Source organism: Phoca vitulina, unplaced genomic scaffold (assembly GCF_004348235.1).
Source record: "Phoca vitulina isolate PV1807 unplaced genomic scaffold, GSC_HSeal_1.0 scaffold48, whole genome shotgun sequence".
Lineage (NCBI taxonomy): Eukaryota > Metazoa > Chordata > Mammalia > Carnivora > Phocidae > Phoca > Phoca vitulina.
This window is the reverse complement of record NW_022589751.1, coordinates 12457734-12477956: the sequence shown is the minus strand read 5'-3', so window position 1 is coordinate 12477956 and position 20223 is coordinate 12457734. Positions and strand designations below refer to the sequence as shown.

Sequence of the window (20223 nt, the reverse complement as noted above, 5' to 3'; positions counted from 1 at the left end):
CTTCCTTCCTTCCTTCCTTCCTTCCTTCCTTCCTTCCTTCCTTCCTTTCTTTCTTCTCTCTCTCTTTCTCCTTCCTTCTTTCCTTCCTTCCTTCCTTCCCTCCTTTCAAGACCAACACTGTATGTTTATTCTCTACATCTCCCTGTCACATGTTTGAATTAGGGATCTTGGGGAATTTGTTTTTGCCTCTGCCTATTACTTTGAATGTAAGGGGAATCAAAAGTCAAAAGAGCTCTAAAGATTCCAAGTGTCTCTTTAAAAGCTGTTACATGAAAAACAATGAAATGGAGGACACCACAATAATTCTTGGGTTCCTGCAGATCCTAAGATGTGCTACAAAAATGGGTCTTTATCCTTAGGAAAATATCGTCAGAGCTGGCTTTCTTAACGCTATACCAGAAACCTTAACATCACAGGCAGTACAGATAGTTTTTGAATGATCTTCAAATAAGCACAAGCCCACTACGTTGAAAAGAACAGGTAATTTGAGGTTTTTGGCAAAAGACGGTACACATGTAATCCAAATCAAAGAGTCTGCAGACAGTTTTCAGTGAGATGAAAGGAATGAAATAACAGAATGAAATAATATAAATTTGTTGGATAGGGACGCCTGGGTGGCTCAGTCGTTAAGTGTCTGCCATCAGTTCAGGTCATGATCCCAGGGTCCTGGGATCGAACCCCACATTGGGCTCCCTGCTCGGCAGGAAGCCTGCTTCTCCCTCTCCCGCTCCCCCTGCTTGTGTTCCTTCTCTCGCTGTGTCTCTCTCTGTCAAATAAATAAATAAAATCTTTTAAAAAAATTTGTTGTATAATAAGTGTAAGATAATTTAAATAAGCTAACAGAACTAATTTTTTTAACATAAAAATACCAGTCAGGTACAAGCTTTTGTTTCTTAATGCCAGACTTCTAAATGTGGATCAGACTACTGTTAACATCATTAAAAATTCCCAGAAGAATTGGAGTGTCAGAGAAAGAAGGATGGCCACAGCAGGAAGGACCATGGTCCAGTGTTCTGGCTCCTGAGGTATGAATGTGAGCACAGAAAACCAAGCAAGGTCCTATCTGAAGCAGAAGGGCTTATTGGAGAAAAGCCATGAGTGCTGTTGATTCAAATTCCTGTCTTACCACTGACAAGTTTTGTGTCTTTGGCCTGTTACGTAGTGAACATGTACTAAGTGTTGGCTCACATTATCATTATTCCTGAGATAGATTTTGTCCCAGGATATGGGGCAGAGCCAAAGCTAATTCTAAATGACCCTTTTTCAGAAGACGATAGCAATGCAAAAGTAAGGACTTAAGTAAACCATGGAACCTTCTGCTTTTAAACTAGAAAATATGAAAAAGCTCTACTTCTGAGAACTGATACCTACTTCTGGAAGTTTCTGAACTTAAGAAAAGATTAAGCTTAAATTAAGATTGAAGTTTCCTGTCATGGTCTTCCCTTATGTAAAATAGTTTACATGCAAAGGTCAGTTCAAAACACATTCATCAGTAGGGCATAGTTCAGCCTGAGGCCTCAACAACCAAATTTTCTGTGTTCAAGTTCCATCTGGATCATTATCAGTTAGGTGATCTTGCCAAGTTATTTAAGATCTCTGGGCCTCAGTTCCCTCACCTGTAAAATGTAGATGACTATAGAATCTACTTTGGAGGATCAATATTAGGATTGGTAAAGCACTTACAACAGTGCCTGCCTACATAGCAAGTTACCCATTATTACAATTGTGGTTAATTTCCACATAAGAGACACAATGATAGATAAGGCAAGGTGTCTGATCCTAAAGGAGTTTCTGGGCTAGTGAAGAAGACAGATTCAAAAGCAGAATTCCAATAAAAGGTACCAAGTGCCACAGTGGCTTAACCTGCCACTGGATATAATGGGGGCAGAGAGAAGAGGTAGCTAATTCAACCTGGGAAGCCTTCCAGGAGGAGGGAATACCTAAACTAAGTCTTCAAAGATGAGTAGATGGCAAGGTTCTAGTGGAATCTTTGGAATCTTTTAGCCAAAAAACATTTCACCCAAATGTGAACAAATAAAATCCTTTCTAAATGTCTTAACTGATTTTAATAATAGTAAACATCAGGCAGATTAAGAGAACTTGATCATATCAGTTGGAAAAGAAAAAAAGCTAAGAGTAAATGGAGCCCAGGAAAAAGGGATTTGTATTTATAGTCCCAAGAGAGAAGAGCATTGCCTAATACATAGCATTAAACCAATTGTCCCAGGTGGGAAAAAGAGAAAAAAGTAAACTCTTTCCATGGAAGAGAGAGGGTTTAGATTGAAACTCCTTTTCTTCTGATCCTTTTTTAAGGAGATCCTTCTTTGTGTCATATTACCATCCACATGCACAAAATAAACACGCATCATGGAGCATCTGCCCTATTTATACAAACTGGTTTTGTAAGAAAAGCTGTAATGAAGTGTCTCTTCCCAGGACCTCTTAGCCTTTGTAAATGATGATGATGATAGTAATAAATATCGTTAACTAATTAATTATTATTATTAGCTAACTTATTTTTATTCATGGCAGGAAGTATAGAGACTCTGAAAGTAAAAATGTGGGGCTCAAGTTGTTGACAAATCAATGACAAAACTGGGAATTAAACTTCTGTGATCATGTCTCAAGCCCTTAGAAGGACCTCCAACAGTGCAACTACTAACCTAATCCCCTTAAGAGTTACCCCATGAATCCCAAGTCTTTTCATGGGCTATGAATTTTTTTATTGATCAGGGAAGCTATTGGTATATGACCCTTTCATACTGGCATATTATTTTCCAGATTCCAAAGGAACTTTCACTTACCTTTTATTTCCCTAACTTCAGAGATTCCCAGCCTCTCTGAGGATGAGAATTTCTTTTTAATGTAACAAAGTTTAGTGCATCCTCACTTGATTGCACTTGTTCTTTTGTATCTGTTAGTGAAAAAACTTAACAGAAACTTGACAACAAATTATCTTGAGTTCAGTAATTTTAAGTGTGTATTTTATTGTTCATAATATACATTTGAAAAATAGTAGCACATGTATGTGGAGAATAATTTTAGCTATAGATGATGCTTGGAGAGAGTATGGATGCAAGACAACCCCCCTACACTCACTGAAGCCCTTACTGATCAGGGGTTCTGCAAGTCATTATCAGGTGAAATTTCACAGAAATTCATAGAAAGGTCATAGAAAGGTTACTTTAAATACATAAATGTAGCTAACCAAGGAAGGTGTATTTCAAAAGCTGCCTTAAAACCCAAAGATTTTCAATAAATTCTTGCTCTACCACAGAAAAGAAACTGACTCTGTTTAAATGCTTTGGAAAGAATGAGAGCAGAGCCGTAGTTACTCTGTGTTCCAGTGCATCTTTCTGATTTGGCCATCAGGTTGGGCGGGTGGAGGGGAGAGAGAGAGAGAAAGGAGAAATGGACAGAATTGGGCAAAACCTAGGATCGTTATGAGACATCATTTGAAGTAAAATGAAGGCAACAGTTAAGGAAAAACGTGTTCTAGGCCCATTCATGCCAGATGAGTGAGTGTACTGGAAATGAAAAGTCAAATTGGCTCATCTCTGGCCACCATTATAACCATCACTATCTGCTTAGCTGTATCACACATTCCCATTCTCTTTTTTGGGAGCCATTGGGATTAAGGAAAACAGATTCAAAGAAAATATTTTTCTCAAGTTACTAAAGGATAATTCTCAGGAGTGTCCCAACAAGAAGAAACGGTGGAGAATGCTTTTTAAAAAAATTTCTAGTCATCTTGCCTTGAGAACCCTAGTAAAACTACATGTTGTAAGTGAGTGTCATCTTTATTTCCTCCTTTCAAGCCCAAGAGCTTCTGTTGATGGACTTTTTTGACAGTAATTTCAGGCAAGCCTACAATTGAACAGCCAAGCAGAAATTGTGGTTCTCTATTTGTTAAATGCTTTTGAGGTCCTTACATAAAAGGCTGATAATGAAGTATTAAGAGAAGCATCTGAAAGGCTGTGGTTGGTCAAATTTCTCTGCATGGCACAAAGGGGAAGATGACCTTATGCAGAACCCGGATAGTTCCATTATAAGAATAATCAAGACTTAATGTTAAATTTAAAAATCACTCTTCAAATGCTACCAAAAGCAGACTCTTGGCAAAGTGTAAATGTTTAATTCAAATTAGGGCTTACAGAGAAAAAGCAATTAAAATCTAATTGCATTATACAGGAGATTTGTACATTTTCTCCTCAAAGTCAGGCAAGGCGAGAAGGGGTTCTTAAACCCTGTTTTTAAATTAGAACTTTCTTTCACATCTCTTTTTTCTTTTTTCTTTTTGAATCCAGACACTTGAATTTGGACAGACAAGCAACCCAGCCACCTTTCAGTGTGGCTGTGTCAGTATCGGAATGAAATGAACATGACCCCCTCCAGCAGGGAAGGAACACACAGTAAAGGTATTTTTTATAGAACAATTCTTCACACTGCCCTGGTGACTGGGGAAAGGAATCTCGTGTTTCTCTTTTGCTGATACTGAATCAGCTGAAGAATACCATGAACATCAGTGGAAATGCTCTGAAATAGTCTCTGCTCCCTTTTGTCTTTTTGTTCTCTTGAGAGGAAAAAAGAGAGACTTTTTTTTGAACGTGAAATATTTAATTAAAATGCCAGTTAAAAATTGACCAATTATTTGGTAGTTCACTTCGTAATTGGAAGTGTTGCAAATGACTGCCTTAACTTGCAAATCATTGTATAAATTTGGCGTATTTCTTAACCAACTCTCTCATAAAGATGGCTATACTAGCTTATGATGAGAATACGTTCTTGGCACAGGAAGCTGATTTCAGCAAAGAAATCCCTATTCTTCCTTCATCAACAGTTTATGTAGCAATTGGATTCATACCTTGGTTAAATGGTCACAGTGCAAACTGATAAAGAAAGAGACTGAGCTTATGTATCTCAGTATATCTCCAAACACCCTAGCAACCTGCACTTCCCAGGTCTTTCTTTTGTATCTCATTGCGTAGTTACTTGTTAACATTTCCATGTATAGATACTTTATGTGATTTCCAAGAGCTAAACAAAACTGACAATAATATCACCTATCATTTGTGAGGTGGTTTATAGTTTCCAAAGCACTTTCACCAACATTGCCTCATTTCCTGAGCAATTTAGAAATGTTTGTAAATTGTATACATTACATAAATTTGTAGAAAGTTTAGATTTCTAAAATATTTTATCTCAAATATGTTTGTTAACCCAATACCAACTCAACGGATCAAGCTAATTTTTATCTCTAAGACACAATGATGTGAGTAGTTACTTGGAATATTCTGAAAAAAGTAAAGTCAGAAAGTGCAAAGTAAGATCCCATTGTATTTTGTCTCCAGCCTTCACCTCAAAGATCAGATTCAAACACAGTAGAACTTGCTTTGAACCACCTTCCTTTTCTCCACAATGCTGACATTAGGATTTGGTAAAAAAAAAAAAAGGGGGGGGGGGGCTACTGTCCATTTCTCCCAAAACCACTTAGAATATTTGTGGTACAGCAATTTATTAATCTATTTTTAAATCTATTATTTTATTAGTCAGGGTCCTAAAGATTTACTGAAATCAGCCATAAATTTAGGAAGAGCCCCTACTCCATAGAACAGTTTTTCCTAGGAGAGATCCCAAATCTTCCTACATTTCGGGAAATGAAAAAGAGCTCTCTCCCATATATTACATACATTTACCTAGTCCCAGTTCCAGGTAGGAGTCCAGGTTACTTACCAGGTGTAGCTGAGTCGGAGGATACAGGTGAAAAGGAAGATACACACAGAAGGCTTCGTAAGCAACATAATCCTCTGGCGCAACAGAGATAGAAAATTCTAAAAACTTGGGAGACAGACAAGATGGGGAAATATACTCCTCAGTGGTAGTGGGATGGAATTCTCCTCAAGTCCCAACTTTCGTGGTGTGTAAGCGATCCCAAACAGAGTTAAGGGGAGGTGAAATGGAGCTGCCAAACTTCCAAAGAAGAGATTATCTACTTAATTAAAGTTTTTTTTTCCCCTTCTAAGTCCTTCAGCCAATCAGAACTCAAGTGCCAGAGAAAGATTGAGTCGATCAAAAGAACACTCCAGGATCCTCCCAGACAAATGCAGAAGAAGGAGACGAGGAAAAGGGGACAAAGAGAGGAACACGGAGAAAGAGGACAAAGAAAGAAGGGGGGGAGGAAAAGAGACATAGCAAATCCCCTCCACATAATCACCGCTTGGGGTTTCTCTCCTCCCTCTTGCCTATGCCCTCCCGCCCCACCACAACCTCCCCCACCCATGCACACTCACCCGCAGACTCAGACACACAGGGAGGAGAGCCTGGTCCCCAAGGGGATTTAGAAGGGACTGTGCTTTCCCGGTTGTCCTTTGTAGGGCTTTGAGCCTTAATCTGCATTCAGAGTAGCTTTCTTCAGAGAAAAATATACCATGCACTGGGTGAACCTCAGCCCTCTGATTTGAGAATGTGGGGGATTCAACCCAACCACCTCTGTAAGTTAGAAAGAAGCTTGGGCTACTTTAGGGAACCTGATGGTTTCTTCCTTTCAACTTTTCCATGGAACACTTACTTGTTGAACACCTTTTACATTCTCAAACCGACGCTAGGCATCATGGACATTTTAAAAAGACAAAACATGATTTCTGTCCTCGAGACATTTATAGCCCAGTAAGGTGGTAATATAAGAATGTAATTTAATAAGGTATTAAGTTGCTTCAAACTGACTATAAATCATATAGGCTTATTTAGGGAAGGTTTTCTAAAGAGGGTAGAATTTGAACTTAAAAGAAGGGTTGAGATTTCAGTAGGTAGCCAAAACCCTACCCTCTCAAAACTCTGGTGGTGAAACAAGTAGGGCACTGAAGCTTCTTCCTCACACATCTCTGAGTTGCTGTCCCTTTTGTCCGCTAGAGAGGAAGGGTCACCTCAGTCACAGTTCTGGGGTCCTCAAAGGGCCCCCGACTTACTTGCACGTGGCCACATCTCCTGCACTGGCATCCACATCGCCTTTCCTGAGGGCTCCCCACCAGACGCAATGGTCTGTCTTTGTTCTCTTCCTTTTATCCTTGTTGCTGGCTCTTCAGAACCCTTTCCAGCCAGGTCTACACTGGCAAACTCAACTGGAAAAGAAAGAATTATCAGATTAATTCATTGTCAGATTATTCAGGCTGGATGATTGAGGGCTCTTGACCTGAGTATTTTGACTAACTTTGTTGTCCACCTGGAATCTTCCAGACCAGGCCTTTATTTGTGATTCCTAAGTGTGACATAAGCTTAGTAGATTTTGACTTCCACTCAACTTTAGGTCCTTCGTTCTCTCTTCTTTTCCCCCCTCAGCTTTATTGAGGTATGATTGACAAAAATTGTATAAATTTAAGGTGTACAATGTGATGTTTTGATACATGTATATATTATATTGTGAAATGATTGCCACAATCAAGTTAATTCACACATCTATCACCTCACACGGTTACTGTGTGTGTGTGTGGTGAGAAAATTTAAAATCTGCTGTCTTAGCACCTTTCAAGTACACAATACAGTATTATTAACTATAGTCACCATGCTGTACATTTGATTGCCAGAACTTATTCATCTTACAACTAAAAGTTTGTACCCTCCTAGATCTTTCTGTCCTTTGTCATTCAGAAAGGGAGCAGCCAGGGGCACCTGGGTGGCTCAGTCATTAAGCATTTGACTCCTCAGATTCCCGGTTTGAGCTCAAGCCTCCGTTTAGGCTCAGGTTGTGATCTCGGATTTCTGGGATGGAGCCCCACATTTCTTGGCTCAGAGGGGAGTCTGCTTCCCTTGGCTCAGCGGGGAGTCTGCTTCCCCTCTCCGTCTGCCCCCCCTTCTCTCTCTCTCTCAAATAAATAAATAAATCTTTAAAAAAGAAAGGAAGGAAGGAAGGAAGGAAGGAAGGAAGGAAGGAAGGAAGGAAGAAAGCAAGCAGCCAAGTCTATTTAAGACCTAGAGTCAAGTCCTAGGAAGGTAAAGAGTAATGACTCCTGAATTTCAAACTTGACTTCTTCCCTGATAACATTAGGGACAAAGTTCTTTCCATTTACTTGACTAGGGAATTAATTCCCAGGGGATAGAAAAAACTTATAGGAGGTAGAACACACTTGGGTGATTTTTTTGTGAAAAAAGAGTTAATTTAAAACAAGTTTCTTGATGCACTCCCCCACTATCTCAGAATTTTTTCCCACAAAGGGAAAATTTAATACCCTTATCTTTTGTACAAAATTAATGCATTCGTATTGTAAAATTTTAAACATGACAAAAATACATAAGGAGTGCAAATCCTCTTTGATGACCCACCTCCTACTCTGCACTCCAGTATAACAACTGCTAAGTTTTAGATGATCTTATAAGTTTTAAAATATGCATGTATGAATATAAATATGTATATAAAATTTTCACCAAAATGGGATTATATAGATTATATTTTGCAAGTTGCTTTTCTCATTTAATAATATATTATGCAGCTTTCTATATTAGGGCCTAAAGATCTCTCTTTTCTTTTCCAAGGAGGAAGATTATATAAATTGTCAGGTGTATAAATTGTCAGCACCCTTGTTTTGCAGAATATTTGGGTTGTTTTTAGCTTAGCAAAAGAATTGGCAACTTTTAATTTATTCCAATTTGGACTTAAGTGTTGCTGGGGGTTTTTTCATGGTTATATTTTATTTTATTTTTCTTTAAGTGTTGCTGCTTTAATCACCTTGATACTGGAGAATAGAATTATCTCAGTGTCTTAGGTACAATGGATTATATATAAATTTATGAGTTCCATAGTACTTCATGTTTGTTTTCAACTTTAGAACCTTCTGTTTTTTTTTCTTTTTGTACCTCTTAATCCCCTTTACCTATTTGACTCTTCCCCCCACTCCCCTCCCCTCGGACAACCACCAGTTCTCTGTATTCCTGAGTCTGTTTCTGGTTTGTTTGTTTGCTTGTTATGGGTTTTTATAATATTCCATTTTGAAAACTGAGATATAATTGACATATAACCTTGTGTAAGTTTAATGTGTACAATGCGTTGGTCTGATACATTACAATCTGATTACCATTAGCTAACACCTCTGTCACTTCACATAATTATCATTTCTTCTTCATGGTGAAAACACTTAAGATCTAGTCTCTTAGCAACTTTGAGGTTTATATAATTTTCTCAATCTCTCATCTTCTCTAAATCCTATGACTGCAATTTCCTCTTGATGACCTCAAATAGAAGGTTCTATGTAAAAATAAACTGCACTTACATAATTCCTCTAAAAATGAACTACATTACATTACTTAATAACTTTTAATATTATAGATATTTGAAACAAGATGTTTTTAGGTTTCCTGGAATTTTATACCAACAATTGATATATCAAAGCATTTTACAATCAAATTTCTGAATCTTCTTCTACCCTAGTTTATCTGAAGATAAGATGTTTGCTTGCTACTATCCTTTTAGACCTAAAAATGTGGAAATAAAGGCACAGGGCAAAAAAGCAATATACTAAATGCTCTTAAGTAGGAAACATTTTTAAAGATGATTTTATTTATTTATTTATTTATTTATTTATTTATTTGAAGGAAAGAGAGAGAGAGCAGGGGGAGGGGCAGAAGGAGAGGGAGAGAGAGAATCTCAAGCAGACACCACTCTGAGCACAGAGCCCAACTCAGGGCTTGATCCCATAACCCGGAGATCATGACCTGAGCCAGAATCAAGAGTCGGATGCTTAACCCACGGAGCCACCCAGACACCCGAGTGGTAAACTCTTTTAAATGATTATTAATGTGCTAACACTCTGCTATATTTTTTTATCCCTACTTAAATCTCTTTGATAGTGGTACATTTGCTTTGTTGTACTTTTTCCTGAGAAAACATAGAAATGTTCATTTGTCTCTATATTTAATTGGCAAAAACTTAATGGTCTGTGATGCATCAAGCCCTGGGTAAGACCCTGAATTATAATCATAGAGAAGTCTGTCACCACATTTGTAGTCTGGAAGAAACAGACCAGTAAACGCTCAGAAGTGTTAAGGGCAAGAAGTGCATGAGGTGCTATAGAAGCATAGCAGCTGGGTACCTAAGGAAACAGGGCAGAGCAGACAGGCTTCTGAGCATATGTAAAGAGTGGGGGGAGTCCAAAAAATAAACAAGAGTTCATCAATAGTCACAAGGAGGAAGGGGGTTCCACACAGAAGGAATAACAAATCTGTTAAGCAGCGGGGTACATGTGGAGAACTGTGGGTGGTTCTCTGTGGCCGTAGTGTGGGTGATGTGACATGGAGATAGAAGGAAGGCCAGAGGATTAGGTAGGATGCAGGTGGGGCAGGACCTTGTGCTGAGGAGTTTGGACTTTATCCTGAAGGCCACTGGAAACCACCGAAGGGTGATAAGCGGGTGTGTGACATAAAATTTGTATACCAGAAGGATTATTTTTTTGGCAATGATGGATGAGACTAGAGGCAGAGACAATTTAGGGCCAGTTGCAGAAATCCAAGTGAGAAGAGACAAATACTGATCCATGTTAAGTGAATGAAAGAGGATGCAATTAGCTCTTTATTACAATAGAGGCCACTGTGATTGAATATATGCCTGGCACTTCAGGTTTATTAAGTTTTCAATATTTATTTGTTAATTTGTTTATTTATTTGTTAATACTTTAATCTATTGTTTTCCAGAGTATTTTTTTTTAATCTATTCTAAAGCTGATCTGTGGACGGGGCACCTGGGTGCCTCAGCTGGTTAAGTGTCTGACCCTTGATTTTGGCTCAGGTCATGGTCTCAGGGTTGTAAGACCGAGCTCCGAATTGGGCTCCGTGCTGGGCGTGGAGCCTGCTTAAGATTCTCTCTCTCCCTCTGCTCCCCCGCTCCACCCCACTCTCTCTTTCTCTCTCTCTCTCTCTAAACACACACACACACACACACACACACAAACACAAAAACTGATCTGAGGACAGTCAATGTTTAGGCAAAAGTATCCTTTTTAGATTGAACCAGGCATCCAAAAAACAAGCAAACAAACACCTCTCTATAAACATATTTTTTTAAAGATTTTATTTATTTATTTGACAGAGAGAGACACAGCGAGAGAGGGAACACAAGCAGGGGGAGTGTGAGAGGGAGAAGCAGGCCTCCCGCCAAGCAGGGAGCCCGATGCGGGGCTCGATCCCAGGACCCCGGGATCATGACCTAAGCCGAAGGCAGATGCTTAACGACTGAGCCACCCAGGTGCCCCCTCTCTATAAACATATTAAAAAGACTAATAGAAACAGAAATATTTTCAACATCTATGTTGCTCTTACAAACTATTAGGATGAAAAAACAGCCCTATTTAAAAATAGCTAATTTATACAGGTAAGCTCTTCAAAAGTTCAGAAATAAAAATATCCAAAATGCAGATGAAAAAATTTAGCTTTAACTGATTATAAAAGAAAAGACAGATGAAAACAATGAGATACCACCTTCATTTATCAAACTGGCAAATGTTTTTAAAAAATGAGACCTGAGGGGCGCCTGGGTGGCTCAGTCAGTCGAGCGTCTGACTCTTGGTTTCGGCTCAAGTCATGATCTCACAGTTGTGGGATCAAGCCCTACACGGGGCTCCGTGCTCAGCATGGAGTCTGCTTCAGATTCTCTCTCCCTCTCCCTCCCACTCTCTCCCTCTCGAATAAATAAAATAAATAAAATCTTTTTAAAAACTGAGACCCAATATTGACAAGAATATTATATTTTGTCAAATGGTCATTTTATACACTGATGGTAGGAGTGTGAATTAATCCAATGCTTTGGAGAACAATTTGATAATATGAATTTAAAATTTCAATCATAAAAAATTAAAAATAAATAAATAAATAAATAAATAAAAAAAATTTCAATCATATTAATACATTTGATCCAATAATCACACCTTTATGATTTTATCCTAAGAAAGCAATTAGACAATGTTTATCAGGACATATATACAAGGATATTCATTGAATTATTGTAAATAATAGCTTTAGTAGAACACTTTTGGAGTATCTGTCCAGCTCATAATGACTGCTTTTATGGGCTATCCTACCTCCAATGGGGGACCTTCAGGATCAGTTTTGTGCCACAGAGCTGCCTTCTGTCATCCCCACCATAAATGGTTATAAGCTGGTATCACCCAGCTGAGCCAGTCAGGTTTCCTTTTCTGAGAATTTGGATGAAAGGGGAAATGACAGAGAGGAAATAGTATCTCTGCCAAGCTGAGCTTCTCAGGGTCTTTGAGAATATTCAATGTATTTTTTTTTTCAAAAGAAGAAGAATGTTGATGGTAGAAAAGAGAAATATAGGAGAGCAAAATGCTTTCTAAAATAGATGACTTAGAGAGTCTAGAAGCCCTGTAAGAGTGGATAGAAGGGGCAAGGCTGAGCGTAAAGTTTTGTACAACCAAAAAGGATGGCAGCAACTTATTTAACTTGATAACTGCCTGAGACAGTTTAATGCTGAATAACATAACTTGTGGCAGTGATCCTCTTTCCCAGTATATGACCTCTACTTAGAATTCCCAGTCTTTATATGGAAAGTCTAGGTGGGAAGCAATCAGTAACCCAGGGATCCTGGGTAACCCATTCCTTTTTACTTTGAGCCATTTCCACTGGATGCCAAGATTGGAAGAAATATGCCAAGACTAGGAAAGAAAAATTGATAGGGAAAACTAATTTTTTTTTTAGCTTGCCTTTGCTGTTCATATGTTTTATTCCTAAACAATATTGTTTGGCTTGGTTTTTTGAACTATATTAATGAAATTGTACCATATGTATTTTTCTGCGATTTGCTTTTTGTCATTTAACATACATTCCTGAGATTATCCATACTGTTATATGTAGCTGAAATGAATTTATTTTCAGTGTGATATGGAGTATTCAATTGTACAGATTTATCCATTTTTTACTGCTGATATTATTTGGGCTAGTATTTAACAGTGGTGCTGTCAATATTCTTATACATGTTTTTTGTTACATGTATCCCAACAGTTTTAGTGTATATACCTAAAGTGGGATTTGTGATCATAGGGTTAGCACATCTTCTATTTTACAAGATGATGTTAAATTATTTTCCAAAGCAATTGTGACAGTTTACACTCCAACTAGTGTTTTGCACCCCTTTGGGCACTTTATGATGTGTATGTTTAAGTCTTGTACCTACTTTTTCTATTAGGTTGTCTTTCCTCTTTTAATGAATATAAATTCTTCCTTATAAGGAGTTCTTTTTTTTTTTTTTAAGATTTTATTTATTTGACAGAGAGAGACACAGCGAGAGAGGGAACACAAGCAGGTGGACTGGGAGAGGGAGAAGCAGGCCTCCCCCGGAGCAGGGAGCCCGATGCGGGGCTCGATGTGGGGCTCGATCCCAGGACCCTGGGATCATGACCTGAGCCGAAGGCAGACGCTTAACGACCGAGCCACCCACGCGCCCCAGGAATTCTTTATATACCTTGCACGTTAAACTTTTGTCAGCTGTATGCATAGCAAATATCTCCTCCAAGTTTGTGGTATGTTTTCTCACTTTTTCTATAGTGTCTTTTGATTAATAGAACTTCTTAATTTTAATGTTATAATTAACAAAATGTAATAATTTAGTGTAATTACTGATAGCAATTTATTCATATTACTATTATTATCATTTCACTTATGGTTCATGCCTCTGTATCTTATTTAAGAAATCCTTCCTTACCCCTAGGTTGTAAAGGTAGTCTCTTGTGTCAAACTTAACAAATAAGTAATTATACGTGAAGCTCATAGAACAGTACTTGGCACATGAAATCAAATTAGCTATTTTTAAAAAGATTTATTTATTTACTTACTTATTTAGAAAGAGAGCATAAGTGGGAGGGGCAGAGGGAGAGTGAGAGAGAGAACCTCAAGTAGATTCTGGGTGCGGAGCACAGGGCCTGACGCGGGGCTGGATCCCACAGCCCTGAGATTATGACCTAAGCCGAAACCAAGAGTCAGACGCTCAACCAACAGCACCACCCAGGTGCCCCAAAAGCAAATTAGCCATTATTGATATTATCATATCTCATCAATTCATAGATGCATATTTTTTCACATTTATCATCTGTGGTAGGCTGAATAGTGTCCTCCAAAGACATCCATGTCTGAAACCCTGAAATCTGTGACTCTTACCTTATATGGCTAATGTTACTTTGCAAGCCTGATTAAATTAAGGATTCTGAGATGGAGAGATTATCCTGGATTATCTGGGAGGGCCCTAAAATGTAATTGCCAGTGTCCTTATAAAGAAGAGGCAGAGGGAAGTTTGATTGCAGTGACAGAAGGGAGAAGATGTGACAGGACAATGGAAGTTCAGAGAAATTTGAAGACGCTCTGCAGCTGGGCTTTGAAGAGGGAGGAAGAGGCTATGAGCTAAGGAATGCAGCTCTAGAAAATGGAAAAGGCAAGGAAATAGGTTCTCCCCTAGAGCCTCTGGAGGGAACATGGCCCTGCCCATACTTGCTTTTGGCCTGATGAAACTGATTGCAGACTTCTAGCCTCCCGAAATGAAAGAATAAATGCGCCTTGTTTTAAGCCCCACAGCTGTGGTAATTTGGGATGGGAGCCATAGGAAACTAATACAGCATCTCTTACAATTGATGAGTCTTCCATGCCCGCCAGCCAGGCAACAAGTCATGGTGTAATTGTTCTTACCTGCCCATCCAGGGACCTGACTGTGACTCCCAATCTCATACTGGACAAGGGCAATTCTTTGACATTTCAAAGAACAGACTTCTTTTTTTTTTTTCTTTTAAGAGATGGGGAGAAAAAGCTCTCCAGACAGGGGAGTGGCAGAGGGAAAGGGAGAGAGAGAATCTTTTTTTTCTTTTTTTAAGATTTTATTTATTTGCCAGAGAGAGAGAGAGAGAGTGGCAGGCAGAGGGAGAAGCAGGCTCCCCGCTGAGCAGGGAGGCCGATGTGGGATGTGGGACTCGATCCCAGGACCCTGGGATCATGACCGGAGCCAAAGGCAGACGCTTATCCAACTGAGCCACCCAGGCGTCCTGGGAGAGAGAGAATCTTAAGCAGGCTCCACACCCAGCAGGGAGCCTGACACTGGGCTCCATCTCACAACCCTGAGATCATGACCTGAGCTGAGATCAAGAGTTGGGTGCTTAACTGACTGAACCTTCCAGGCTCCCCATCAAACAAGAGACTATTTAAAGACTATGCAGAAAATATATAAATCCTGGTGATTGGCTGAAATATGCTGTTGACAATTCCTGGTAAATCAAGGAAGTGTCAAAGGAAGTGTCAAAATTTCCAAAATAGGAGCCATTGGCTTGGGAGAAAATCCTGAAGAGTTCCAGGGAAGATGGCAGGGTAGGAGGGCCCTAAGCTCACCTGTCCTACTGACACAACTAGATAACACCCCCCATCAGTGTAAATAACCCAGAAAACGACCCAAAGACTGGCACAACAAACACTCCACAGCTAATCGCAGAGACGAGTCCACATTGAACACAGATCTTATTAAATAAATATCCAATCTCATAGCAAAATACTCTTCAATTAAAAAAAAAAAAGAAGAAGCACAGTCATCACCAGGGTTCCTGATGGTAGAGGATGCTGCTATGTGGAAAACACAGCTGTCAAGAATGGAACAAAAACTATTTCTAAGATTCAGGCTCTGAATATGAAAACATTTTAGGAATATTTTGACTGGTTTATTTCCCTCAAATTTTCTTTCTTATGCATGCATATAAAATCTAAAAAAGTAAAATTAAAAAATAAGTTTATAATAGTGTAAGGTAAAAAATTCTAAGTAATAAGAAAACATTGTCCTACAATTTAATTGGCGATGTTTTTCCTTTCTTAATATAATGGTGCCTTGTAGAATTGTTGACATCTGAGATTCAAACACATTTATTATTATTAGTAGTAGTAGTAGTAACTTGTGCCTTTTGTGTTTTCTTTAAGAAATGCTTTCCTACCCATCAGTTGTAAAGATAGTTTTTGATGTTGTGCTCTGAAAATGTTATAGTCTACTCTTTTATTTTTAATTTAATTTTATTATGTTATGTCAGTCACCATACAATACATCATTAGTTTTTGATGTAGTGTTCCATTATAGTTTACTCTTTACATTGGCTTCCAGGTTCGCTTAGAATGGATTTTTGTGTATGGGGTAAGGTAGTTACTTAGTTATTTTTCATCTGTAACCAAGTACCATTTATCAAAAAGGCTATCATCCTTTCCATGGCTCTTTACTATCAGCTCTATCATAAGCCAAGATTCCATTTATGCATGGGCTATTTTATTTCATTAGTTACATTGTCTGTCTCTAAATCAGTAAGATACATTTTTAATTACTAGGGATTTATTTATTTATTTTCAAAGATTTTATTTATTTGACAGAGAGAGAGACAGCGAGAGAGGGAACACAAGCAGGGGGAGTGGGAGAGGGAGAAGCAGGCTTCCCACTGAGCAGGGAGCCCGATGCGGGGCTCGATTTCAGGACCCTGGGATCATGACCTGAGCCAAAGGCAGATGCCTAGCGGCTGAGCCACCCAGGAGCCCCAATTACTAGGGATTTATAATAATTCCTTATATTTTGTATGGCATGTCCTTCCATCTAGTTCTTCAGAATCGCCTTGTCGGTTCTTCCCTCTTCTCAAAACACTTTCAGGATTTTGATTGGAATTTATTAGATCTGCACATTAATTTGGGGAGAACTGGCATTTTCCCAACACTGAGTCTTCCAGTCCACAACTATGATAAAGCCCTCCATTTAGTCAGGTCTTCTATAATGCTTTTCAGTGAAGTTTTATAGTATTTTCCATCAAGGTCATAAATGTATTTTGTTAGGTTTACCCCTAAGTACTTCATATTTTTTATGTCATTGTAACTGAAATCATTTTTTAAAGTTTCATTGTCTAACTGATTGCTGCTGATATATAAAAATTCAGCCGATTTTTATGCATTGGCTTTGTATCCAGAAACATTATTCACCTAAATTCCCATGTTTTGTGGTATATATATATATTTTTTTTGCCTTTTTCTATGTTGACACATCTATATGGTCTGAAAATAGTGACTGTTTCTTCCTTTTCTTTCTTTTTCTTGTTTTTCTGTGTCAGCTAAGTCCTCTAGTCCAATGTTGAATAGAAGTGTGGTAGTGGCAGACTTTGTCTTGTTCATGAAATTAAAGGGAATAATTTGAATGTTTCACCATAAAATAAGATACTCAGCATGGTGTTGTGATAACCAGTCCCCAAGATTGCCCCCAAAACAATCTTTGTCTAATGATATTCACACTTCAACCCTGAACAGGGCTGACCTCTGTCATAGGATACGGAGGAAATGGCGGTTTGACTTCTGAGACTACTTTTATAATAGATATTGCTGTTTCCCTTTGCTCTTTTTTTTTTTTTAAGATTTTATTTATTTGACAGAGAGAGAGAGCGAGAGAGGGAACACAAGCAGGGGGAGTGGGAGAGGGAGAAGCAGGCTTCCCGCCGAGCAGGGAGCCCGATCCCAGGACCCTGGGATCATGACCTGAGCCAAAGGCAGAAGCTCAGCGACTGAGCCACCCAGGCGCCCCTCCCTTTGCTCTTTTTTGGAAGCCAGATGCTGTGTCGGGAGCATACTGATGCACCCTCCATGGGGTCAGTGTGGCAGAGAGGCCTCCCCCCAGCGACCAGCATCAATTTGCCAGTTCTGTGAGTAAGCCACCTCGGAAGGGGCTCCTTCAGCCCCCGTCCTGCCTTCAGACACCTGCAGTACTGACCAATATTCTTAGGGTTTCCTAAGAAACTCTAAGCTAGAGCCACCCAGCTAAACTGCTCCTAATTTCTGACCCACAGAAAGTGTGTGAGAACATAAATGTTTATTATCGTGTTAAGCCATTAAGCTTTGCGGTAATTTGTCATGCAGTGATGGATACCTGATACAGGGAGTTTTTGTTGAGGCTTTATCAGATAAAGTTCCCACTTATTCCTAGTTTTGTAAGAGATTTTTTTAAAGTTATGAATGATGTTGAATTTTATCCTATACATTTTATCCATCTAGTGAATAAACATGTTATCTATCTTTATTATAAAAAATACATGAATTATATTGGTTGATTTCCTTTTTCTTTTCTTTTTTGTTAAGTTTTTATTCAAATTCCAGTTAACACAGTGTAATATTAGTGTCAGGTGTACAATATAGTGATTCAACACTTGCATAGAAGACCCGGTGCTCATCACAACAAGTGTGCTCCTTAATCCTCATCACCTGTTTTGCCCATCCCACCCTGCCCCCAGCTGCCTGCTCCTTCTGGGGTCCAAGTCCCAGGCCAAAGAGGGGCTGGCATCCCAACTTTGGGCTGTGGGGTCATCACCTCGGTGCAGGCTGAGTTATTGGGGCAGCCAAGCTAAGATAAGACAGGTCCTTGCAGCCTACACTGGGTCATATCCTGGTTCTTGGGGCTTCCTCCCTGCTGTACCAGGCTTTACCTGTCAGCCGGTGGGACTGGGTCTTGCTGGTATAAGTGGCACTTGTGGACTTTTTGGTCCAGTCTGGGCCTTTTCCTAGGACCCATCCCTGGCCCCTTGCTTAGGTGGGAGCAGTCCGAGCAGTTGGACCCCAGGAGATCCTTATTATCTTGTTTACTAAATATTTGTTTATTAAATAAATTTTTAAATATATATATATTTAATTTTTTTAGTAGGCTCCATGCCCAGAGTGGAGCCCAACTCAAGGCTTGGACTCACAACCCTGAGATCGAGACCTGAGGTGAGATCAAGAGCTGGACGTTTAACCGACTGAGCCACCCAGGTGCCCCTTTTAAAAATGTTCAGACCTTGCACCTGTGACCGGCTTTGTGTGGGCGCTGAAGCCCAGGTGGGCTGGCCATGTTGAGGAAGCTTTTCGAGAATCTACACCCTTGAGGTATTTTGCAACTTCTCATTTGCACCTACAGATTCTTGAGAAGGTCCAAGCATCCTCACAAAAGACCCTTATGCATTCATATGCAGAACCTATAGAAAAAGAGATCAAGAAAGAGGTGAGATGATGTACAGACTACTTTTTTAAGTTGAGATTTCCTTATATAGGCATGTTCAAGCAGTAATATTCATATTCAGTGTTGGGCTCACAAATGAAGCTTGAGCCAGAGAATTTTGACAAAGACAGAAGAGAACAGTGTTAGAAAGTGTGAGAAGTAGCACTAGTGTTAAGAAGGCCAATAACAAATTTATTACTGACTATAAAAAGGCAATTTAATGATTCCGTTGAGGACCAAACAAGAAGAGACAGCAATTGCCTTAGGAAGGATTTAGGTTGGATATTAGGAGGACCTTTCTGACAACTAGAAGTTATTGGATGCTGGAATTCATTTTTCAGAAAGTGGTGGAATCTTCTCTGGAGATATTTAAGGAGAGAACAGGCTGCTCTGCTTTCAGATTGCTTGAATACCTTCATTCATTCATTCAACAGATATTTAATGAGCACCTGTGTTGTGCTAGAAACTGTCTATGGACAGGGATACAGCTGGGAAGAAAACAGAGACCAACTCATGTCCTGGAACTTACACTACAGAGGTGGGGGAGGAGATACATAATGAACAAATGACAAAATAATTTCAGATGATACATGCTATGAAACAAGGTAATTAATAGGAAATGATCAGAAGCCTATTTATTTATTGATTTATTTATTTTACTTTATTTTTTAAAGATTTTATTTATTTATTTAACAGAGACATAGCGAGAGAGGGAACACAAGCAGGGGGAGTGGGAGAGGGAAAGCAGGCTTCCCGCGGAGCAGGGAGCCCTATGTGGGGCTCGATCCCAGGAACCTGGGATCATGACCTGAGCTGAAGGCAGACGCTTAACGACTGAACCACCCAGGTGCCCCAAGATTTATTTATTTATTTGAGAGAGAGAGAGTATGCCCATGTGCGCACCTGCACACGATTAGAGGGGGGGGAAGGGCAGAGGGAGAGGGAGAGAGAGAATCTTAAGCAGCCTCCCTGCTGAGCACAGAGCCCTACTTGGGGCTTGGTCCCAGGACCCTGAGACCATGACCTGAGCCAAAATCAAGAGTTGGATGCTTAACCGAGTGAGCCACCCAGGCACCCCAAAAGGCCTATTTAGATTGTGTGGTCATAGAAGGCATTTCAGAGGAGGCAATTTATGAGGTGAGACCTGAAAGGTAAGAAGGAGCCATCTGATGGTATATATATACAATGGAATATTATGCAGCCATCAAAAGGAATAA

The 20223-nt window shown here is 39.4% G+C and overlaps 1 pseudogene; it reads left to right on the top strand.

Moving 5' to 3' along the window:
• The window catches only part of LOC116649492, a 35608-nt pseudogene that overhangs the window by 800 nt on the left and 14585 nt on the right, over positions 1 to 20223 (top strand).